This window comes from Panthera onca, chromosome B3, assembly GCF_046562875.1.
Source record: "Panthera onca isolate mPanOnc1 chromosome B3, mPanOnc1 haplotype 2, whole genome shotgun sequence".
In the NCBI taxonomy this organism is placed as follows: domain Eukaryota; kingdom Metazoa; phylum Chordata; class Mammalia; order Carnivora; family Felidae; genus Panthera; species Panthera onca.
The window spans coordinates 81,417,537-81,443,619 of record NC_138344.1 but is presented as its reverse complement, the minus strand read 5'-3'; the positions used below and the strand labels follow the sequence as shown (position 1 = coordinate 81,443,619).

The window sequence follows — 26,083 nt, the reverse complement described above, 5'->3', positions numbered from 1 at the left end:
CCCTCATCATCCTAAAGCAGCTGCCTTGATAGAATGGTGGAATGGCCTTTAAAAAATGTAGTCATGGGGCGCCTGGGTGGCTCAGTCGGTTGAGCGCCGACTTCGGCTCAGGTCACGATCTCGCGGTCCGTGAGTTCGAGCCCCGCATCGGGCCCCTGTGCTGACAGCTTAGAGCCCGGAGCCTGTTTCAATTCTGTGTCTCCCTCTCTCTGACCCTCCCCCATTCATGCTCTGTCTCAAAAATAAATAAACGTTAAAAAATAAAAATAAAAAATAAATGTAGTCATAGTGCCATCTAGGTGACAATACCTTAAAGGACTGTAGCAATGTCCTCCAAGAAGTTATGTGTGTTTTATACCAAGATGCAATATGTGGCACTGTTTTTCCCACAGCTAGAATTCATGAATCCAAGAATTAAGGGGTGGAAATAGGAGTAGCACCACTCACTATTAGATCTGTTGATCCAGCAGTAAAATTTTTGCTTTGATCCTTCTGAGCTTATACTTTGCTTGTCTACTGATCTTAGTTCCAAAGGGAGGAATACTTCCACCAGGAGACACAAGAATGATTCCACTGAACTGGAAGTTATGACTGCCATCCAGCCACTTTGGGTTCCTCATGTCCCTGAGTCAACAGGCAAGATGAGGGTCTTTACTGGCTATTTTTGATCCTAATTGTCAAGGGGAAGCTGGGCTGGCACTATACAATGGATATAAGGAAGAGTATCTCTGGAACACAGGAATCCCTTAGGGTGTCTCTTTGTATTACCATTCCCTGTTATTGAAGTCAGTGATAAACTGTAGTAACTCAATTCAAGCAGAACTGCTAATGGCCCAGACCCTTCAGGAAAGATGGTTTGAGTCACCCCACCAAGCAAAGAACCAACACCAGCTGGGATGTTTGCTTTAGGCAAAGGAATATGGAAATAGTAGTGTTAAATAGTGTTAAAAGATAATTACAAATACCAGCTTTGACCATGTGACCAGTTGCAGACATGAGGACTGTAATTGTTACGAGTATTTCTAACTTATTGTGTTATAAACATGTTAATGTATATACATACATAATTTGATATTTTGATATTTTTGTTTTCTTCCTTCTCTTATCTCCGTATCACCCAATATAAGATGTATTAATAATAATTATTAATAGTTAACTCTACATCATGGTATCTGAATTATAGGATATCAAGGAGAAGGGTCCAAATTACTCAAGACCTTTCTATCCTCTTCTGGAGAAAGGGTCAGTGTATTTTTGGTTATATACAGAATAGTTGTATCCTGTATCATGTTAGGAAAAAGTAGGGCTTGGGTACTGTCTTTATTTGGAGATTAAGTATGGTTTCTGGAGATGTGTATGGGTGCCAAGCTGTCAAGAGATAGATTGTGATGATCAGTTTTATGTCAACTCTACTAGGCAATAGTACCCAGTTATTCAATCAAACACTCATCTTGGTGTTTTTCTGAAAGTATTTTGTAGATGTGATTAACATCTACAATCAGCTGACTTTAGTAAAGGAGATTATCCTCACTAATTTGGATGGGTCAGGCCCAATCAGCTAAAAGACTTTAAAAGCAGAACTGAGGTTTCCCTGAAGAAGAAAAAACTCTGCCTGTGGATGAAAGTTTCACTCTTGCATGAATGTTTCTAACCTGTCCTTCTTGATGACCTTTTTACAGATTTTGGGCTCAACTAGCTAGCACCCATAATTATAAGCCTATACCTTGCAATATCACCATACACACACTCACACACTCCTATATATATATACAACCAGATATTTTTCTGTTGGAACTCTAATAGATACACCTCTCAACTCCTTTTATGATTCCAGAAGTAACCTGATGCCAATACTTGACAATAACATACAGGCAAAGAAAATTATCGACCAATATTGCTCACGAATTATAGACACAAAAATTTATGATTTGATGGTAGCAAATCAAATGCATCAATATAATTGTTATTACAATGTATCAAGACCAAGTGGGGTTTATTCTCAAATGAAAATTGGCATAATATTTGAAAGCTGACCACTGAAATTTATCACTTTAACAGAATAAAAGACAAAAGCCATATCACCATTTTAATGGAGCAGAAAAAACATTTGACATTCCACATTTATCTGTGGTAAAAACGATCACTAAATGAGAACCAGAACTTTCCAGAGTGTGATAAAGAGCATCTATAAAACTTCCAGCAAATATCCTAGTAGTGAAATATTGTCTGCTTTCTCCTTAAGAATGGGAATAAGGCAAGAAAATCTACTCTCACCACTTCTAGTCATCATTGCACGCAGAGGTCATAACCAGTGCAATAAAGCAAGAAAAGGAATTTAAAAGCATAAAGATCTGTAAGAAACAGTAAAACTCTCTATTTACAAATGGCATGATTGCTTATGTTGAATGGTGACTCCACCACTTGCTTTGGGATGTAGCTTTGTGATCTTGGCCTAATTCCTTAGTATAACAAACTTTATTGTCCCCATCTGTACAACAGTGATACCAAGTTATAAGGATGAGATGAAATAGGAGAGGGAGTATGGGGGAAAAAAAGGGTGAGATGAAATAACACATGTAAAATGTTTAGCACCGTGTCAGGCTCAGATGTTAGATTGATAATGATAGTGGTAGTGACTTTAACAATCTAGGGGTTTATCCAGCGTTTTAACTTCTCTATGCCTCGATTTTCTCATCTGTTAAACAGATAGTACTACTACTATCACAAGCAAATTACAAGCAAATGCATATAAAGTGCTTAGAACAATGCCTGACACAAAACAATCCCATACTTTTAAATTGTTCTCTAAGAAGCCACCTTAAAAGAAAGGATTTGGGATTTAATTTTCCTGGTGAGAAACAGTGGAGAGTCTCCAGAATCCTGAAGTTATATGCAACCAAAGAAATTTAAGCAGATTCAATAAGTAGTTATTGAATACCCATACTCTATACCAGTCACTGCTAGACACATTTATTATGTATTTTAATCTCCTCTAATCCTTAAACCAGCTTTTGGGTGGGTACTACCCTCGGCCCATGTAATGGGTAACTGAAACACAGAATACAAATAATAGGCCCAAAGACCCACTGCTAGTATTTCAAGTCCTCCAAATCTAAGCATTCTGAGTGCTTTTTAGTCATGTACAACACAAGTAACTCCCAACTAACCTCACCAGATTGTGTTTATTCTTTGTGTACAGATAAAATTAGTTAGTCAAAAGCATTTATTCTAAATGTCCAAATTAACATCGTAAGTGTGTGTCAAATGAATCCAAACTGTTGGCGTGGGGTGGGGGAGGGCAAGAAGAGGGAGGGAGAAGGTATCACTCCACTCCAAGTGTTTTGGATCGACACCAGTATTTCTGCCCCAGTCCTCTAGACTCTATTCTATGAGAAAGATCAGGGTGTATAATATATGGAGTCTCACCAAACTCCATGCCAATTCTCGCCAGGAAAAAAAAAGAAGCAGCAGCTAAAAATGTAACCTATGTTGGATCCTTACACAAAGTCAGCCTTCATTACTTACTGCTACATGTTGATCTAGAAGAAATATTTCATTAACTACACTCTTGCTGTAGATTTTATCTAGTTGCCATAGAAACTTTGGAGGAAAAGCTTGTTTTTAACCCTTGGACTAGGTTTGCCACCCAGTTTTATAGCTCTATTTAAAGAGCCCCCTTGTTATTTTATACTCTTTCCCTTCTGCTTGCCTGTTTTCTCCTGTGAGAAAGCTGGACAGGACCTGTTCATGACCTTCAAGCTGCCACTTATTGTGATTTTGAAGGCACAATTTCTGAGAGGAGATGGCAACAGCTACCAGTGCTTTTCTGCGTTCATCTGTGACATGCGCTCTGGTCACAACAGAATTTTTTTTAAGCTGAAGTTCCACTTCATCAAAAATAAAAATGAACTGTCTTGTTTCTATCACCTGTGCCAAGCAAGCTTCCCCACCTAGTGCAAGTCTTCACAGAAGGCATCAAGAGCCCCACTCAATTCCCAAGACAACCTCTAGGTTGGAAGTGTCTGGTTTCTAGATGCCCTGGGTCCTTCTGTCTTCCCACAAGCCCCTCCTCACTGCTCCTGCAGTTTCCAAATACATCACCAGAACTGTGCTTATCTGCACAGCTTTCCTTTCCCTGAGGGATATGTATGTGTGTCTCAGAACAGGAATCTAGGCTCAGTTTATAGCCTGGGCTCCCAGGATGTGAACTCCTGCTTGTCTCCATACTGCATGACATCTTTTCAAAACTGTCCCTTTCTTTTCCTGACTGAGAGCTCATTTGGGACATATGGAAGTTCTCATCTGGTTACAAGTGATTTTGTTCCACAGGAGAGAGGTGGGTGTTGGGACAATGGGTTGTATTTAATGGGGTCAGTCAGGGCCTGGCCTTGCTCTGGTTCAGAGGAAAGTTTGAGGGTTGGATGTTGAGCATTTGTAGAAGTTAGAAAATGTAGCCTGGGGAGGATAGAAGACTGCTTGCTTCCAACCCCTTTTAATTGTGGTCGTAGATGGAGGTGTGGTTGGGTACCATGGCTAAGAACAGTTTCACATAAACAACACACTGCTTTTGTCAAAGCAGATACAGTCTCCCAAAGGTGAAGTGGAGGTCTAGGTCATGACTGCTAATCCACGGACTTAGCCTCACAAGGCAAAGATGAAAACTGAGTGCAACAGCCAACCAAGGAGCTTGAAACTGCCAGGTAATTCCACCTTGCAAGAGTGCCACCCACTCAGAACGTCTTCTATTAGAGGTCTCATAACCATATTTCTGACTATGGAGCCCCAGAGATGGCCTGGATGACTCTCACAAGCATAGGGAAAGAGAAAGATTCATTGCAACCTGTTCTGTTCCTGTGATTACTAACAAGTGAGATAATCCAGCTCATAAGTGAAACACTCCCCGAAGATGAAAGAGCTTTGGTGTTGCCAAGACAGGCAGTCTTTTCCTGGTAGGAAGTCCAAAGGTAACCACTGTGCCTCGATGTGGGCAAGGAGGAAGTTCAGTTGCATCAAAGGGTTACTTAGAGCTGCAGACTCCTTGTCTATCTCATTTCTGAATGCCTCTCATGCCTCCAACAAAACCTGGTGCATAGTTTGTTAAATGTATACCAGGTTGTTTTTGCTTTTGGGTTTTTTCAGGGGCTATAATAGATCATTGATTTCTTTTCTTTTTCTTCTTCTTCTTCTTCTTCTTCTTCTTCTTCTTCTTCTTCACCTAGTAGCTTTATTGAGATATACATCATATACCACAAAATTCACCCTTTTAAAGTATACAATTGAGTGGGTTTGACTCTATTCACAGAGTTGTGCAATTATAGCTACTATCTAATTTTATAACATTTTTATTGCTTCTCCCAAAAACTCTGTATCCATTAGCCATCATTCACTATCTCCCAGCCCTCAGCCCTTGGCAACCACTAACTTACACTCCATCTCTGACCATAGACTTCTGACCAGTGCATTCAAAAGTTTTGTGGATCTCCACATAAGCACACAAAGCAAAATTTCTACCCAGGCCATGCTCTTCAGAAAGCATTCCTGTGTTATCCTGGTTCTAGCTAATCCAGTTTCATTCTTTCTGTCACTTAAAAGAACAGATGGCTTCAGCCTCCTCCAGGCCAAAGCTGAGTCTCTGTATTGCCAAACATGTTGATGAGCACTGAAATGCAGCCCAGAATCACAATGAAAGCAAATGTGAAATACCTGGACATAGCCAAAGTAATTCAGGCATTTCCCCATGCTCTAGCACCATTTAGCAACTACATGGGTGACCCATTCCTGGGAAGTAACTCTTAGCAAAAATGGAATTTGGGACATGCCAGCTCAGTGAAGCTAGGTCAGGCCTGATCTGAAGACAACACTGAAGGTGGGCAATGGTGTCAGCCATGGGAATTCACATGAGGAAGCACCAAGTGCTGTTTCAGGATGAAGACCCAAATCTGAAGCCTAGGGATGTGAGTTTGCACTAGGAGTAGGGGGCATCGTCTGAAGATCTCAAGCCTGGGGCAGACTTGGTTCAGGAGCCAGGATGGGCGGCCAAGTAATGAACACAGGAATCTGTGGAAGCTGAACAGGGTGAACAGGGCGGTTCCACGGACTATTGCCAAATAGCTTGTTGCTACCTCAGTCAGATTTATTAGCCCAGTTCAGCAGTTTTTGCCTGGGAGCATTTTAAAGGCACCACAGGATCTTTGACACTGGAAACTGAGAATCATTGATGGATAACAATGTGGTTCTTCCTTGAACAGCTTAGCCTCTTTAGAAAATGAAAGGTGATGAGAACAATTGTCCAATTCCAAGAACATCATGGCAGCTTCCCTTAGAGAAAGTGGTGAGACTTTGTCTTATTTCTATAGTTGGTTTCTAACATGTGGCTTTTTTCAGGCTAGAATGTGAGCTCCTTATAGGAATTGTCCATGTCATTTTCCTTTTATATCCCAGTGACTAGAAGTGTCTGGCACATAATAACTACTCCATTAAAATTTATTTATTGAGTAAATAAATTTCTAGTACCTATCTCCAAAAAAAGATATTCTCCCTTTTTTCCTAACTTCTCAGGGAGATAGGAGGAAAATAATAGTAGTAAGATTTTCTCCAGAATTCACTGGCAAAAAGAGTACCCTTCCTTCCCAAATCACTGTTTTGGGCAGGGAAAATTATGATAAAATGTAAATGTGTGCTTTTAAAATATGCCACTCTTATCAGGAGAAAAAATGGTACGGCACATCCAAGAGGAAAATATGTGAGCTGAATAAAGATTAAAAAAAAAAACAAAAAACACACTTGATGTGAAGCCAGAGAAACGAGCTCTTAATGCTGGTACAAGACACGGCAAATACCTTGCATGCATGTTGACCCTTTTCCTCCCATGCCCATGGCAGACAGTGCTAATCAAGGCTAGGTTATTCTTTCCCACCAAACTGAGGTTTAACTTTAGAATTCTTGCCAACACTGTTTTTCATGCAGTCATTGCTGGGTGGTTGGTGTTGATAGACATAATATAAGCCATTAGTCATGGCTGAGCTAGAGTAAAGGAAGGACAGGGCTGTGAAAGAATGTGAGGTCATTGACAGAAGACAAGAAGGGGACCTGGGCGGCACCCCAATGGACAACAGAGATCTTTGGTCTGGCTTGAACCTATGTAAATTGTTAGGTGCATGGGGAACAGTCCCAGCCTAACTCAAGCAGTGCCCTGGGGCTGGATCTGAGACCCAGACAGAAAAAGGTCCTGTTGTCCAAGAGACCAAAGAAACTAAGCTAAGAAGTCGGGTGACTTGGCAAAGTCTGTTACCCCAGAGCCTGAGTCTAGTGGAGCAGCCAGTTCACTGGAGGGGGTGTGAAGTAACTTAATTCTGCACCAGACTGAGTGAATAATTGAGTTCACCCGGGAGACATGCCTCAGCTATAAGCTGCCTGTACCCCCATGATCCCCTGTCCATGTGGAAAATCCTGATGTTATACAACTGGATGGAGCAAACTGCATCTGTCCCTGTGTTGGGGGTGATGGGAAAACAAGGAAGGAAGGACTTATTTCCAAAGTGAAGGGGTCCTCTCTGAGTTTCAGGGCAGCTGGTTAGAGGAGTACTCTTTCTTCTCCTGTCTTCCCTGGAGGGGACAACAGAAAATTACCTCCAGCATAGCATTTTGTTTGGCATGCTTCGCCTATATCTCCACTGCATAGCTCTGTGGAGCATGGGGTTCATTTTCTCTTGAGGTGGGGCAACTAAACCCCAGACAGGCTACATGATGAGTTCTCTGACCTACAGTAAGGCAGCTGGGATCAGCCTTTAGGCTCTTGTTCAAGAACACTTTTCCCACTGAACAGTGCTGACTCATCTGGGCTGAAAGGAGAAAGCATGATGCCGACAGTTCACATCATAAGGTAATCAAATGGCCCTGAAGAAAAGCAGGCAGGAGCCGCTATGTACCTAATCTGAGTTTTCTATGGCATTTTCCCCAAGAAGGTAGATGCATTTTCTTGCCTTACATTGAAGGGACTCAATAAATAAACAGTTTTAGATGTTGAAAACAGCCTTTTAATATGTTTGTTTGACTACGGATCAGAAGAGTCAGTGCGTGGGCTGGCCCACCCTTTCTCAGAGACAGTGCGGAATAAAAGAAGTTAGGAAGACTTCAATTGCAGCGTTAGCACTTACTAGCTGTACAGCCTTAAGTTATTACTTTTACTCTCTGAGCAACTATGAATTTGGGACACAACTATTTATGTCTTTATTTTTACTTTCATATTTTTATTTATTTAAAAAATATTTTTTAAATGTTTATTTATCTTTGAGAGAGATAGATACAGATCATGAGCAGGGGAAGGGCGGAGAGAAAGAGGGAGACAGAGATCTGAAGCAGGCTTCAGGCTGTGAGCTTTCAGAACAGAGCTGCAACTCATGACCCGCGAGATCATGAACTGAGCCAAAGTTGGATGCTCAACCGACTGAGCCACCCAGGCACCCCATCCCGAATATTTAGTCTTAAGGGCTGTCTTAAGGATTAACAGTGTATGTAAATCCATCCCTCCAAGGCAAGGATGAAGGTTGTTTTTGTTCTTATAAAGTAGGCAGCACAGGAGAAGTCTGCTTTACAGCTGATTCTGAACTCCTGGATTTCCAGATATCCAGCCCAAAGTTCTTCTCTCTTCTCCAACTCTCTACTATCTCACTGGCCTGCAGACTCAGGCTGGGGGGCAGGAGGGCATTGGGGAGAAGGCTCTGGGAAACTCAGCAAGCCCACGGACCCTGCGGCTCCCAGGGTCCTGGCTCCTAAGTGGAGGCAGGCAGCTGTTCGCTGCCCTCAGGGCTGCTTTTGGGTTCATTTCAAATGAAGCACAATTTGGAGAGAATTAGAATCATTTTGTTGGGAGGTGACAACAGCAAGAAAGTCTGAGGGGGGAGATGGAATTGAGGAGAGCTGAAGCAGGGAGCCATTCCTCCGTGGGAACCCCTGTCTGCAGGGGATGCTCTGAAAGTGCACCTAAGCTAGTTGCTTGATGAATCCCCTTTCCAAGTAAGAAAGCAGGAGCACCTCTCAGAGTCCTTTCCCCATCTCCTCCCCTTCCTCACAAGGTTGGGTCTGCTCTCCTCTGCCACGTTCAGCATCTGCCAGCTTCCTCAGCCAAGCCCACAGCCTGCCAGAAGGTCAGGTCCAAAACACAATTGCAACAGCAATAGTGAAGGCTGAGCAAACAGCCCTGAAAAGATGATGAAAGGCTGAACCAGGGGAGCAGGCAGACTGTCTGGGAATGACACCAGAATGATAAATCATGGCAACGAGTCCCCACATTCTCCAGACCAAGAACTTAACTGGGAGTGGTGGCTACTCCTCCTGAGTCCATTTTGGAAAGTGGCACCTTTTCTTTTAAATGCGTCCACATGATGGTTGTTAAGACCACGATGAAAAGCCACTGGAGCCAACTGGGAAAGCAGGAATGTGAGGCCTTAGAGAAGGCAGTCAGAGGCTGGCGTATTTAAAAAATAATAATAATAATTCCTCCCTAGCTGGTACTGGTACAGTCCTGTCAGCTAAGCCTCCAGCACAGCCTGGGTGCTTTGTCCTGGAGGGTCTCAAAACTCTGCAAGGCAGCAAGACAACAACTACCCATAACCCCAACCCCACCTGGAATTCAGAACTGTGGTGTCCAGAGAAGTTTACCCTCCTGTGCTGAGCTCTGCTCTGGGAGTGAGGAGAGGTTGCACAGCAGCACAGTCCCAGGGAAGGGAAGCTTGGCCAAAAACCTGTATGAGATGAGTTAGCACAGCATGAAGATCTCAAAAGCCATCTCCTTCCTCCTCATTAGCCAGGCAGTCCCTGGCCAGTGGCCTTTGTACCTTCAGAGAAATCAGACCTCTTAGACTTTTTTTAAAAAATGTTTTATTTTTGAGAGAGAGAGAGAGAGAGAGAGAGAGAGAGACAGAGTGCAGGGGAGAGGCAGAGAGAGAGGGGATAGAGGATCCAAAGCAAGCTCCAAGCTAACAGCAGGCAGTCCAATGTGGGGCTTGATCTCACAAACCACGAGATCATGACCTGAGCCAAAGTCAGACACTTAATCGACTGAGCCACCCAGGTGCCCCTAGACTTTTAAAGAGCATCAGTGCTTCTAGCTGAGGCCAGCCTGCCATTTTTTTCTCCAAAATATCTTCCTGGTTTTCATTTTCCTCTCTTCACTCTCACATCACCCTAGCCCAGACTGTGCCATGTCATTCTTGGACAACTGCGATGGCTACTATGTGACCTTGTCAGCACAGCTCTCTCCCTCATGAGTCTTCCTTGCTATGGCCGTAAGACTTTCTTCCTAAATGACTTTTGTATCATGAAACTCCCTACTCCAAATTTTATGTTGATATCCCATGATGCAGTGTCTGGCGCTCAGACCCCTCTGTCTGGCTTTCCACAACCTCCATAATCTAGCCCAACCTCTACAGCTCATGGAGATCTAGGGTTTCCATTCCAGAGAAGCTGGGCTCCTCCCTGATCCCTGTTCATGCCAGACTCGTCCTCACCTCCATTTCTTATTCCTCCCTCCTGCAATGCCCTCCTTACTCTCTCTGCTTAATCCAATTCTATCCCTCCTTCAAACCCAGCTGAAGTTCCATTTATTCCCTGCCTTTCAGGATTTCTTATGTTCCCCTGATCTCTTGCTCCTCTGAATTTCAGCTGAAGTCAATGGTTCAGTGTGACCCTTAATGAGACTCTGATTGTCTCATTTGTCTACCCAGTGTGCAAGGGATTTGAGAGCAGGGCCACTGCTTATATCCTTTGGTGGCCTCAAGAGAACCAGACAGACCATGATGTTCACACATAAAAGGGTAACAATTCATGCTTGTTGGTTCTACAAAGTCCAGTGTGACCTTGAGGTCATTGGTTCATTAAACAAATGCCTACTGAATAACTACCATGTGGCAGAATCTGTGCTAAAGATCAAAATGTGAAAAAGACAGCATGGTCCCCAGGGAACTTACAGAACAGCGGAAGAGATAGACAGTAAAACAAGCAGTAACAATACAGTCTAGCATGATGATGCTCTGACAGGGAACAAATAGCATGTGTTGGGGATACAGAATGAGGGCAACCAACCTAGTCTTGAGAAGTCATGGAAGGTTTCCTGGGGCTGGTGTTTCCTAAAATAAGACCTTGAGCTGTCTGGTTAAGGGTGCTAAAGAGAATGAGATAAGACTATTTTAAAAGAGATTTAAAATAGCTTGACCATTTCTAGGAATGATACCTTGGTTTTCCTCTATGTACTTAAAAGGGACTTCATGCCATAAAAATTAAGTGATAATGTAATTATCTGTCTAAATCCATTCATCTATCTACCCATCTACTGTATTCTTAGCCAAGTGTACAGAAGTCCTGAGTACTTTGCTAGACATGGTGTAGGAAGGAGCATGAGGATACATTTTTTATAGCATCTCTAGATTTTCATTCTTAGCTGCCTGAGATGTTTGGAATAGTGTTCCAATAGAGGGTGGGGAATAAGGGGGAGGAAGGAGGGATGGATTGGACTCACACACCCTACTGTTATTCATAGCATTTTTTTTTTCAACCAAAACATGGGGATAATCTGACTGCCAAGCTATTATGGATAAAATGAAGAGACTGCCTGTACACAAGTCTGTATTCCCTTTCTATTACTGAGATCCAAAGGGGAAAGGCCCATCCCAGCTGCATTTCCACATTCATAGAATCAGAGTGTTTCCCTGGATAGAAAGGCGGCGAGGTTTATACATCACCCATTTCTCAGAACAGACTCACAGCCTGGAGGTACTGGCATTTTATTATGCCACTTCTGGATTATTTATTTAATATTGTTTCATTAAATTTTAAAGAACACAAGTGGTTTTACAAATAAAACATGGAATGCCAGGATGCAAAAATGAATGGTTAAATCCAACTAATATTTATAAGCTCCTGAAGGAATTGAAGTACAGTGTCTGTGTGTTTATGCAGGAGAAGAGATATTATTTTATGACTGAATATCCTTCCAGTCATGCTGAGAACATCCTATCTGTAGACCTAGGAGTACAGAGGCATGGTGCTGTCTTGCACACTGAGCTCTACCCTAATTTGTCCAAGTACCACGGCCTGTTGTTGCTGGGCAGAGCAACGGCTGGACGTCCACATCTCACACTAAGTATTCAGGGCACAAACATCAAACTCGTCTTTGTTCTCTATGGGATGGTGAAAGGCTGAGGAACACACCCAGAAACCCACAACTCTACTACTGACCAGCTTGGAAACAGGAAGAACCTGGCTGCAATATTCAACCACATTAAATAACCAGCATTATCCAGAGCTCTGCAACATGAGTTCATTGTCTTGCCAGTCTTTGACTCGGAGTACACTGGGAAAGGCTGTGCGTAATTAGCCGGCCTGGTAACAAGGGCTTTGCTGGTACCACATGCCCAGTTTTTGTCCTCAGAGGAGGGTGTTAATCTGAGAAAGGGTGAGCCTCTAGGGAGACACATTTATAAAGAATTTTGAGGATGTGTGGCTATCTTGTTACCGTGACTTCCGGGTGGGGAGGCGATGCCCAGTCAGAATTTAGATTTAGGCCAGGACACTTGCCAATGATAGAATCTAATAGAACCCTGCTGCGGACAATTGTGCACAGTGAGCTGTGGGCTCCTGTGTTGGGGGAATGAGATGTGTTTTTCTAATAAATGCTTCCCAGTCTATACGAGTTGTTTCCAGGTACTTAAATGACTCAATAACTTAATATTTCATTTTAAACCACACTCTGTACAGGAAACAAGGCTGACATTATTAGGATTTTCAGACTTTAGATATCATCCAGCAAGGCTAGTTTCAAACCCTGAGGTAGCATTACAGAAATATTTCTTACAAATGATAATAAATAACCCACATTGTTCTTTAGAAAAGCAGAATCAGTCTTTTCAATGGCATGAACAAGCCTTGAAATGAGGAGAATATGGAGGCTTTTAGCACTTTTAGGTATAAATACAATCTCTCCGAGTGGAGGGTCTCCCACTCATATTGCCAGCTTTCATTTGCTAGACCGGACGTTTCCTCTAATTCCTGGACCATTGGCTTGTAATTTTTTAAACAGTCAAGTATATTCCCCTTAGCGAGGACCCTAATAATCTGAACAAGCTAACAAGCTTCCGTTAGCCTTCCTTCATTCCTAGTGTGGTCGTGGTCTGCCAGCTGACTCTGTCAGCCACCTCAGCCATTACGTCTGTCTGCACACCCACCCTGAACCTGGCTGTGGAGTTGCAGCCTCAGAACTTTGAGCAGGTGTGGCTATGTTGAGAGCAGCTGCGGGGATTTAACCATGAACAAACGCAGGACTTGAGCATTTGAACAGAACCTGAAAGTCATTTCTTTCAACGTCCTACCCCAACAGTCACGTAGTCTGTAGTTGAAATCCTCACCACTCGAGAAGACAGCTTTGTGTAACAGCCAGACATCACAAATTGCCATAAAAATCTCCCACCCCTGACCCAAGTGGTTCTACTTCAGTCATCCCATTTCCTGTATGTATCCCTGCTGCAACCCTCCCCACAATGATCAGAGCTAGTTGTTTATACGTATGTCGTTTTTTCCTGCTGAACTCTCAAAGGCAGGAGCCCCGTCATATTCATCTTTGTATCTCCATTGTCACTGACAAGCAAGAGTTGAAAAGAAAGGGGCAATTCTAACTTTCCCTTCAGCACTGATTCATCTCACCCTATCAACCAAACTATTCCGTAGTTCAATCCACATTTCTCTAACTTGTCTGAAAAGATATCACAAAAGATCCTGTCAAGTAGCCTTCTAAAACCCAGATGTATCCCCCTGATCATTGAGTTTAATATTTCAGCTTAAAAAATGGAAATGAACTTCATTTGTGGTATTTCTTTCTTAGTGAATCCAAGTGAGAATCTGGTAATCATGTCTCCCTTTTCTACATTTTAACAATTTGTTAGATAACCCATTTTAGAAATGTGTTGATGGTTAATGTTAAGATTACCAGTTTGCAGTTTCCAAAATCCACTTTTGAAATTTGGGGTAACATTTTCTCCCTCTCATCTGTGGATATTCAATCCTTGGTAAATTGTTCAAAGACTGTTAAAGCTTGTTCCTCAATCTTCTCTTTAAATTATTTTTGTTCCCTGGACTGTTATTCATCTGGGCTTACAGACTACAATGCATTTCCAATGGCCAGCTTCTCTCAATATCTTTGTCCCCAACTGGGGCTTCACCCCATCTCTCCAGGATATATCCTCATTGATGAAGGAGGACAAAAACCAACTCATCTGTGCCCATTGGGATAGTGTAACTCTGGGATGTGGGGTGGGGTAAGAATCTGGAAGAGAGCTACTAGAGCTTTCCTGCCAGCTATTGGCAGAGGGAGATTTACTATGAAGCTAATGGAGCTTAATCTTCAGAGTCCTTCACTAATTGTGTGTTCTTTTTCTTAAAATTGTTCTGCCAAATTGTGTAACCTTCAAAGCACAGATACATGGATCTGCTCTTGGGCCTTGGGTAAGATCACATATTATGCTTCTACTGAAAGTGTTCTTATGGGTGTTGCAAATAACCAGGCTATCAAAGCAAGAAATGAAAATATAGGAGTGTTTTATAGGCTAACCAGAGGCTTGAACTACCCAGAACTGATACTATCATTTCAGTAAGAATTTAGGAAATATACTTAACCTCATTGTTCTTTCATTTTCTTACAACATGGGGATAAAATCCTTATTTGAGTCTTAGTTGACAATCATTCCATGTTGACCCACTATTATAACTATTCCCCAGCTTACAACAATTTGATAAATAAAAATAAGTATTTGTTGACATACACATAAAACAGAAAAATTAACTTTTCAGAATGAGCATTTACTCTATGAGGGGATTAACTTAATGAAGGAGTACCAAGTTAAAAAAAAAAAAAAAGAATATAAGATTTACAATTGGGAGAACTGACTTGTGAGCACAATCTAGGAAACAGCAGAAGGTTGAATATATCCCTTCATCCCCATGAGTCTTAGTTCCCTCTTCTAAAAATGAAGATGAAGATACTTCTCCATGAAGAGGTTGTGAAAATTGATGCCATACGTACTAACATGCTTTGTAAACTATGGAGATGATTTATAGATGTATGGGGTTATTATCACCTTAAATCATCAAAATTCATTGATTTACAAACATTTAATTTACACAAACTTTTCTGAAGTACAGACTGTACATGCTATTGACAGTCATGTAGGGAATGAGTTAAAAATTTAGTGAATGACCATGCAAATATCAAATACTATGCAGATATAGATTAGTTTAAAAATCATTAAAATATCTTACCTTAAGAGTAAATCTCTCCAGTTCAGACCCCAGTTTTTTCCATTCAGTGCAGTAGAAATGCTAATGAAGTTGGCAGTTATATTGGAAGTTCAGGATCAGTTGATTTGTTATCCAACATTGTTATAGGATGAATATTCCTTAAGTTCCTTCTTTTAATGTGCCCCAGAGTCTAGGGCATTTTGTTGATACTCCCTGGCCAGGAAAACATCTCTAGATTTCCAAAGTACTTGCACCTGAGGGTTCTGTCTTCTTTTGGTCTCCCCATAATATCACAAGCTTCCATCTTGAAGATGTCCTTCCATTCAGAGAAACATCCGTTGACAATAGTCTTAGGTTGCCATTGAGATGCTTAAGCGCCTACGTGGCAGAAAGAATTTTGCACCTGTTTCCTTTCAGAGTTTGCTGGAAGACTCAAGAAAATTTCAAGCCTCTCAGAGATTTCTGAGCACCTAGTTTGCAGGATCAATCTGTTGAGGTGGAAGCCTGTTGCCTAACTTTGCTGAGCTCAGTTTAACAGCAATTTAAACATAGATTCCTCTCCTCACAATCTGTTGTTCTACAAGGAGGGCCTCATTTCACAAAATTCCACGCCAAGTGGAGCTTCTAGGCTCAACAGAGACAACTGCATTCATTATCACCAGCTCTGACTTTCCATTCAGAGAGGAATCCTGTTTCAGTTCATTATCTCTCTGAGTTCCGGCTTCATCAGTCTCCATTAGGAAGTACGTTGCCTTTCTGCCAAGAGGCACTGAAGGTGAGTGGCCCAGTTCTCTGCAACAGGTGCCAGCTGCCAACAGCCTCCTTCTCACCAAGCACTTGCCCTCTGCGGAGGCCAGAAACCCATCTTCCCTCATTAGGGAAAATATGTCTCTTCTGAAATCAGCTCTGACACACAGAGCCCAGGCAGCATGTTCTTTCTGTACTTCCCTGTTCCCTTTTGTTCACGCCTGCCACTCATAAAATCTTCCTTCGCTGCCATTGAGGGTGAGCTCACCAGGTCTCTCCTCACCTCACATAAAACTGTGTTCCCCAAAAGGATCCAACTGGGTGTTCAATCCCCTCTATCAGTGTCTCTTCCATACTAGTGAACCCATTTACTACTTTCAAAGAGGTAAAAGGGAGAAGAAAATAAGAAATTAAGGCCAATTTTTGACACAAGAAGCAAGAGCGAGGCAAAGAACAAAAAAGATGCGGGGTGAGAGTCTTAGGATGTGGGGGCACCTGACATTAAATCAGAAACCCTTTCTGGGAGAGCAGACGCCCCCAGACCCGTAGACCTAAGATATGATTTAATTGGCATGAAAAATTACTCTCACCAATCTTTAGTTTATTCAAAAATCAGTAAAATGGAACTAAAATATATTCATGTCTTTGGACTGGTGGCGTTTTCTTCCACCTTCAGTCTTGTCATTTCTTTCCCTTCTCTGAGTTTAGCAAAGCAAATAAAAATAGGCCCCCGAGTAGCATAAAACATCAGAACTTTGCTAAAAGAGTCAGTGCCCGGGAACAACAAAAAGATGTTTGTTTTGTAGACTGTCCATCTGAAGGATCTAAAGTCCCCTTCTTCCCACCTCAGGAGGGACTTCATGCAGTCCGTTACATGAGGGAGTTACATACAGAATCTCCAAGAGTCACCATGCACGTGATGGAACAGACCCCTTTCCCCCCAGATCTCTCCACAACCTACTTACACACCAGCCTTAGCAGTGCCTTTATTCCCAACAGCCAGCACCTGCTTCTCTTGAAAAGGACCCTCAGGTCTGCACAGATTGCTGGGAAGTGATATGGGAATTTTCCTCCTGGGGAGGAAGGTAGGGATAGACCTTAACAACCAATGATTATTGATTGCAAGGGTGTAAACTACTCCAGCTCCTTATCCATCCTTTGCTGATGAAGAAAACTTTGAAGTAAGACCTCCTCTGTCTCCAAGAGCAACTCCGTGGGGACCCTGCTTGATACCTTTCTATACCTCCCTACTGGCTCCCCCTTCTGCACCGCCAACCCTAAGTTTTCCAAGGAAAGTCTCCTAATAAATCACTTTCACTTGGTACCTCATATCAGCAGCTGCCTCTGATGATCCCAATCTGACATTGTAGAATTGAGCCAAGAGGGGGAGAGAGAATAAGCCCGCAATGTGTGGGAGGGCAGGAGATGCAGCAGGGGGCTGAGAAGGGCTTGATGTAGAGACTGAAAGGAGATGTGATGGGGAAAGTAGAGAAAAGAAACATTTTGTACAATCTCCCAGATCCCATATATCTTCTAATAATAACTGTGTGCGTGTGTGTGTGTTTGTGTGTGTGTGTGTACATGCACACCCCTATGGGCACATAATTTTTCTTGTCCCTTTCCCTTTCTGGTAAAGGACTGCACTACATGATCTTGGGATATTATAGGCCTAACTAAACACTTGCATGTTATTTATACTAAAATGTATTTTCTTTATACTTTCCTAATTTTGGTAACAACAGACTAGCTTTGACAGGAAATAAAATCAATGAAAACACAGTGTAAAGAAATGGTGTTATATGAGCCACTAGCAAAGAAACTCTAGGCTATGACAGGAATAGGGGGTAGAAATGGAGAGGCATCTCCTTGGTTTCACAGATGTACTCATTTGATCCTCTCCCTGCTGATTGAGGGCCAGTCCAATTTCTGTCATGGGTTTGGGAGTCTTGTCTGAGACTCTTAACCTCTGCATCTCCTTTCACCCTCTGTAATATGAATGACAGTTATGAAAATAGCATCTGTTACATCATGCTTTCAAGGTATCAGTGCTTTAAAGTTATTAATGCATTTAACATATGCAGCAATCCTTTGAGTAGCTATTGCTATCTTTATTTCACAGATGAGAAACTGAGGCACAAAGAGATAATATAAGAAAAAACTGCACAGGTGCATGAAAAGATGTTCAATATCACTAAACATCAGGGAAAGGCACCACAATGAGATATTAGCTCACACCTGTGAGAATGGCTATTAAGAAAAAGACAAGAAATAACAAGTGTTGGTGAGGATGTGGAGAAAAGGGAACCTCTGTACACTGTTGATGGGGATGTAAATTGGTGCAGCCACTATGGAAAACAGTATGGGGTTTCTTCAAAAAACTAAAAATAGAAGTACCCTATGATCTAATAATTCCACTTCTGGGTATTTATCTGAAGAAAACAACAGCACTAACTCGAAAAGATATTGGCACTGCCATGTTTGTTGCAACATTATTACAATAGCCAAGATGTGGAAACAACCTGTGTCCATAGACGATAAATGAATAAAGAAATTGTGGTTTATATACACAATGGAATATTATTCGGCAATTAAGAAGGTATGAAATCTTGCCATTTGCAACAGCATAGATAGACCTTGAGAGCATTATGCTAAGTGAAGTAAACCAGAGAAAGAGAAATATGATAGGATCTCACTCACATGTGAAATATAAAACAAATACACAAATTTGTAGATACAGAGAATGGATTGGCGATTGCCAGAGGTAGAGGCTGGAGGGTGGGCAAAATGGGTGAAGGAAGGTCCAAAGGTACAAACTTTCACTTATAAATAAGTCATGGGAGTGTAATGTACAGCATGGTGACTATACTTAATAATACTATATTGCATATTGAAAGTAGTTAAGAGAGTAGATCTTAAAAGTTCTTATCACAAGAAAAAAATGTGTAGCTAACTATAGTGATTTATGTTAACTAGCCTTATCATGGTGATCATTTTACTGTATGTTCAAATATAGAATCATTATGTTGTACATATGAAACTAACATAATGTTGTATGTCAATTATTCCTCAATAAAAAATGATAAAACAAAACAAAATCTGCTTTTCCTACTTCACATAGTTGCTGTAAGGATGAAACAAAATAACGTATGTGAAAATGCTTTGACAATTCTAATGCACCACACATGTGGTTTACAGTACCATCACTATTTTTGTAAATAGTATGACCACATTAGTAGTTGCTATCAGAGCTATGGTCCTATCCACGTTATAAATAATCTTTCTCTAGAGGTCTCACAATACTGAAAGGCTATATTCCTGGAAAGGGTGTAGTGGGGCATTGCTGCCTGTAGAATGTGTTTACGTGGAGTTTACAAGTTTCTTTCTGTCTGTAGGGGACCTCAATTTGAACCTAACATCTCTGTCTAGTATCTAGTTGCATCTGAAGGACTAGCAAAGTGGGTGTCCAGGGAGCTCCTGAGGAGACCTAAGACAGAAACTATAGAGGTGGCTATTGGCCCTGCCCTTACCATATGCTTTGGGTTGAAACATAACAAGTCAGCCGTTGTTGTGGCATGAAACAGATCCTTCCATCATAGCCCTCAGAAGGAGCCAACCCATAAACTTAACCAAAGTTTGGAAATTACACCACATAGATGGAAAAAATTGAATATGACACAAACAAATGGAAAGTTTTCCCATGCTCGTGGATTGGAAGAATTATTAAAATGTCCATATTACCAAAAGTAATCTATGACTCAATGCAATCCCTATCAAAATAAGCATTTTTTTTCTAAACAAGAACAAATAATACTAAAATTTGTATGGAACTACAAAAGACCCCAAATAGCCAAAGCAATCTTGAGAAAGACAAAGCTGGAGGTATCATAATTCCAGATTTTAAGATATACTACGAAGCTGTAGTAATCAAATCAATATGGTACTGGCATAAAAATAGACCCATAGATCAATGGAACAGAACAGAGAGCCCAGAAATAAAGCCATAATTGTATGGTCAATTAATCAATGACGAAGGAGGCAAGAATATACAATGGGGGAAATGGCAGCCTTTTCAATAAATGGTGTTGGGAACACTGGACAGCTGCATGCCGAAGAATGAAACTGGACCACAAGTTAACACCATACACAAAAATAAACCCAAAATGGATTAAAGAACTAAATGTGAGACCTGACCATAAAAGTCCCAGAACAGAGAACAGGCAGTAATTTGTCTGACATTGTTGAGCAACGTCCTTCTAGATACATCTGTTAAGGCAAGGGAAACAAAAGTAAAAACAAAACAAAACAAAACTACTGAGACTACATCAAAATAAAAAGCTTTTTCACAGCAAAGGGAACCATCAACAAAACAAAAAGGCAATCTACTGAATTGGAGAAGGTATTTGTAAGTGATATGTCCAATAGGGGTTAATATCCAAAATATATAAAGAACTTACACAACACCAAAACACCCCAAACAACTCAATTAAAAAATGGGCAGAGTACCTGAATATACATTTTTCCAGAGAAGACATACAGATGGCTAACAGACATATAAAAAGGTGCTCAACATCACTAATCATCAAGGAAATACAAATCAGAACCACAATGAAATATCACATTACACCCGACCTGTTAGAATGGTTAAAATCAAAGCTAAGAGAACAAATATTGACAATAATGTGGAGGAAAAGGAACCCTCATACACGTTGGTGGGAATGTAAATTGGTGCATCTACTGTAGAAAACAGTATGGAAGTTCCTTAAAAAAATATGATCCAATATTTCCAACATTTGGTATTTACCCAAAGAAAACAAAAACACGAATTGAAAAAATATATGCACCTCAATGTTTATTGCAGCATTATTTACAGTAGCCAAGATATGGCAGCACCTATAAGGAAGATGTGGTACACACACACACACATACACACACACACACACACACACACACACACACACAGAGGAATATTATATAGTCATAAAAAGATGAGATCATACCATTTGAGACAACACAGAAAGAACTAGAGTGTATTATTCTAAGCAAAACAAGTCAGACTGAGAAAGACAAATGCCATATGATTTCACTCATAAGTGGAATTAAAAATCCACAAAACAAATGAATAAACAAAAAGCAGAATGAGATGCCTGGATAAATACAGGGGACAGACTGATGGTTGCCAGAGGGGAGAAGGGTGGGGTATTAGGTAAAATGGGTGGAGTGGAGTGGGAGATACAGGCTTCTAGCTATGGAATGAATTAAGTCATGGGGATAAAAGGCACAGCATAAGGAATATAGTCAATATTAGCGATGTATGATGACAGATGGTAGTTATACTTGTGAACACAGCATAATGTATAAACTTGTCGAATCACTATGTTGTACACTTGAAACTAATGTAACATTGTGTATCAACTATACTCAAATAAAAAAAAATTTCAATTAAAAAAAAGTGGAACCAACACTATCAACACCTTGATTTCAGGCTTCCAGCCTTCAGAACTGTGAGGTAATACATTTCTGTTGTTTAAGCCACCCAGTTTGTGGTACTTTGTTACCAATACAGCCTCCTTTGTTAATTTGTTATGGTTGTTTGTTACTAACACAGTTTATTTAATAACTAATACAGCCTCCAGTTGATAAGCTGCCTCCACCTCCAGACCCGGATAGAGAAAGCAGAACACCCCTGTGACCTCTCACCTTGGGTCAAAGCTAGCGGGAAGAATGCAAGGAGTTCTGAGCCAAGGACAACCAATCTTAAAGCTTGCCAGGACCTACGACTGCTGGCTCAGAGAAATGACACAGGACCATCAAAGCCATTCTCAGACAATAGGAAGCTATAGTGGAGGGTGGGTGTTAAGCTGGAAGCCCGTGTAGACCCTAGCACGTGGCTGCCATTTTGGGTTGTGTACAGGATGAGTAAGCAGAGGAAGCTGGTGAAGAGAATGTGAGAAGAATGGACAGAGGCAAAGCTGATGAGAGGAACTGAAGAGAGAGAGAGACAGACAGAGATTGGCTCGGCCCTAGAGCTGTCTTGTTTCTGCCTTTCCTGAAGCCAGATTTCTCTGGGTTCCCTCATGCATACATATCCTTTAACAAATCTCCCCCACCCCCATTCCTCTGGTAACTTGATTGTTGTCTTTCTTGAACCTAAAGTGACCTGAGTATGATGGTTCAGAAAGGAAACTTCAGTCCGTGGAAAAAAATACACATAGCAAAGTAGTGACCAGGACATTTCATTGGATTCACGTCTCCATGTTTTCCTGTCTTAATCTGAGAAAGAGCAGAGTGAGTTAAAAAACTTAAAAATTACTTTTTTTAAAAGCCCTAAGATATTAGGCATAAGGTAGCATTGCTCTGGAACCCTGTGACAAAGCATAAACTAAAAAATGGAAGGAAAGGTGGGGGCGGGAATAAGGCAATGAGCATAGTGATAGAGTTGAACCCTGGCAGGGTTCTGGGGACCCAGTCCTGAAGGGCCTTCCAGGCTAGCTGAAGAAGCAGTTTGACCTTTTCCCAGAGAAGGAGAGAGGCCCAAACTGACAGGCATTTCAGAAAGATCAGGATACCAACAGGGTGTGGGATGGATTTGAGGGGAACAAGACTGCAGTCATAGGGAGTATGACTAAAAGGCTGTTGTAGGAACCCAGCCACAAGGTGATGGTGGCCCGAGGTGAGAAGAAGAGAGAAAGGAACTGAGCGAAGAGATGTTGAGGGGGTAACACTGAGTGGACCTGATGAATGTGGAGCTGGTGGGGAGGATTGGATTAAAGACATACTCACTGAGGTGACCAAGGGGCAGAGATGAATCTCCGGGGCCAAGGACTGAGGAAGCACATCTCTAACCTTTATCATTCCAAGGACCAGTTCCTGACATTTAGACGTGGGTCCCCAGCATGGCCCCCATCCTTAAGGGCTGAAAGCATATGCTATCCCAGTGACAGCAGAAAAGCTTCTCTCCAGGCTGCTGTGGGCTCAGAGCCTCACGCTAGAGCTCTGTGTTTACACATTCAGGAGAATTGAATCTCACATAATCACATATGTGACAAAGGCCTCAGCTATAAGCAACATTAATGAAGACAAATGAATCAGCCGAACGCGGCAGCTTGCACAGCAGCTCCCAGGGCCCTGTCTCACAGGGAAGCTGCTTTGTGGGGGCTGCCCACTTTTGGCTGCAGCTTTCGCCTTGCCTGGCAGAGAGGTAGGAGAACCCTTTCACTGAGCGGGCACCTCAGCCACTGCCTGGACAGCCTGGGCTGGAGGACAGGCAGTCGCTGGGGGCTTTGTGGGAATTCTAAGAGGATTCTAAGAGCATGTTTACACATGCTTATGAAAGCTATCTTAGGGGAGATAGGCAAGTAGAGCTTAGCGGGATATGGTCTGATCGTGTTAAATAAACAAGCTCCCTGCATCCTGGCGGTTACTGATTGGGAAAGTAGCTATTAGAATTTTAATTCCAGCCAGTGAGTAACCACACTCCCACGGGCATCTCACTGAGTGCTCACTGAGCTAGGAGTTAGCTCCTACCTCCATTCTCTTCTCCCCTTTAAGGCCACTTGTATCTGCCCATCCATTTCTTTTTGTGACAGAAGCGAAAACACTCAACTTTGTGAGTTTCAGTCCAGCCTCTCCCGAGGGGATCACAGCCGGTAGATAAAAAGAAGGCATTTATAAATCAAGCGGCAGAGACTGGGGCTGGTGAAGTGGCCGTGGCTCTGTCCTGGCGCTCGATGGCAGGGATGGATGGTGAGCAGGCCCCACGGTGGCAGGCTAGGTTTTGATGCTTAGAACCAGCTCAGACAACCTCTAGAGGTGGAAAAGACAGCAGTCTAGCGTGCCTGTAGTGAGAGGACATGAAAAAAACTGCCCCATTAACAGGCAGAACTGTTTGTTGTGAAAGCATCCAGACCTGGCAGCAGGGTTCTCCCTTTTCTTGCCACCATTTCAGCCTCTGCTCTGTGAAATTCAAGATACTGCAAGAAGGCAATCTCTCTCCCAAGGGATGTCTCCGACAGGACACTGAGAAAGACCCCTCATCAAAGTCCAAAATGAAACATTCTCAGGATTTCCCGACGTGAATTAAACAAGCGGATTTTATTAGATCAATATGAGGGGATTTGAAACTAATTAATCAGTGTAGAGATCAAATGGGCCAATGACAGAGAGACAATGGAATGAAAACTTGGCGAGTCAGTAAAAGGCCTGCCTGAATCCAGACAGTGTAATAACACCGGGTCTCATCCCCTGTGGAAGAAATTCCAATTGCTCAGTAAAAGAAAGTAAGTTGGGTGACAAATCCACTGTCACCAGCAATCTTCTTCAGGGACTATCCTCTTAATGACACTCAGATTGATTTTTCATTCCTGGAAGGAACAGAAGGAAGCAGAAGTGATCAGAAAACATAAATATCTTTTAATAAAGCCGAGACAGGCTGCTGGAAGAATATGTGTGTACAAGAGAAAGAAACAGTAAAAATAATGCACTTGGGAAAATGCGTTTCCAGCATCAACACGGTGACTGAGTCAATAAAGTTGGGATGGGAAACAGCATGGAGCCTCTTACCACACTGCTTACCTAGCAGGTGCATCCTCAAGGTGAAGGCAGAAGAAACTCACATGGAGTGGGCCCAGAGATGGCTTGTTTCTTCCTCTCCTGAAACAAAGATTTGGGTCAGATTAACTCTAAGGTTCCTTCTGGCCTAAAGATGCCACTATTTGTTATTACAGTAGTGTCCCCTCCTCCGCGGTGTCATTTTCTGAGCTTTCAGTTACCCGTGGTCAGCAGCAGTCCAGAAGTAGACGATTCTCCTTCTTATCCAGTAGGATACTTATGCTACTTATGCAGTAGCATCCTTCTTACAGACTTTCTCCTGTCACTGAAGGTCAATGGTAGCCTAACTCTACATCACAGCGCCTACATAGTTCACTTCACCTCATCTCATCAGGCAGTCATTTTATCGTCTCACATCATCAACAAGAAGAGTGAGTTCAGTACAGTAAGATATTTTGGAGAGAGGCCATATTTATATAACTTTTATTACAGTAGATTGTTATAATTGCTTTATTTTATGATTGTTCTCTGTGTGTAATTTATAAATTAAACTGTGTCACAGATATGCATGGATAGGAAAAAACATATTATATGTAGGGTTCAGTACTATCCATGGTTTCAGGTATCCACTGGGGGTCTTAGAATGTATGCCCCGTGGATGAGGGGGGACCACTGCATTCCAGAGCTACCCTGAGAAGGGCCCAGGTGAGCAATGACAGAGAACTGGTGATAACCATGTTGGAAGAGGACAGAGTGGGGACTTTTCAATCAGGCCTGGATCTGGCCTCCACCCACTCTCTTCATTTATCAGTGTCTTCTCAGAACCCGGTCAGGTTGTATCATATTATTTTATATTTGCTGTTCATGTGGTGGCTCAAAATGTACACATCCCTCACATCTCCTAGAGTGGGAAAAGCCCTCAGCTTTTGGAGTCAAAAAATAAATGGGTTCAAATCCCCGCTACATCACCAGCTAGTTTTGTGATTTTAGACTGGTCACTTCCATGTGATGGACTATTAGGCAGCCATTAAGAAGAATGAGATGGCTTGGGGTACCTGGGTGGCTCAGTGGGTACAGCGTGCGACTTCGGCTCAGGTCATGATCTCACAGTTCATGAGTTTAAGCCCCATGTCAGGCTCTGTGCTGACAGTGCAGAGCCTGGAGTCTGCTTCGGATTCTGTGCCTCCCTATCTCTCTGCCCCTCCCCCGCTTGCACTCTGTCTCTCTCTCAAAAAATAAAAACATTAAAAAATTAAATAAAAAAAAAAGAAGAATGAGACGGTTCTATAGGAATTCATGGAGAAATGTCCACAATGTATTTCTTATTCAACAGCACACCAAAGATGGAAGCAGCCCAAGTGTCCATCGATGGACAAACAGAGCGACAAAATATCGTGTATATACACGATGGGATATTATTCAGCCTTTAAAAGGAAGGAAATTCTGACACATCCTATAACATAGATGAACCTTGAGGACATTATGCTAAGTGAAATAAGCCAGC

At 42.0% G+C, this 26,083-nt stretch overlaps 1 long non-coding RNA gene across 1 annotated transcript; it reads right to left on the bottom strand.

Annotated features, from left to right (window-relative positions):
- Positions 1-24,103: 24,103 nt before the first annotated feature.
- LOC132668516 (uncharacterized) lies at positions 24,104-24,685 on the bottom strand. The gene is made up of 2 exons (XR_009605591.1): positions 24,604-24,685; positions 24,104-24,392 (listed from the first exon to the last, which is right to left on the bottom strand). It is a non-coding gene; the product is annotated as an uncharacterized LOC132668516 (long non-coding RNA).
- Positions 24,686-26,083: the final 1,398 nt, after the last annotated feature.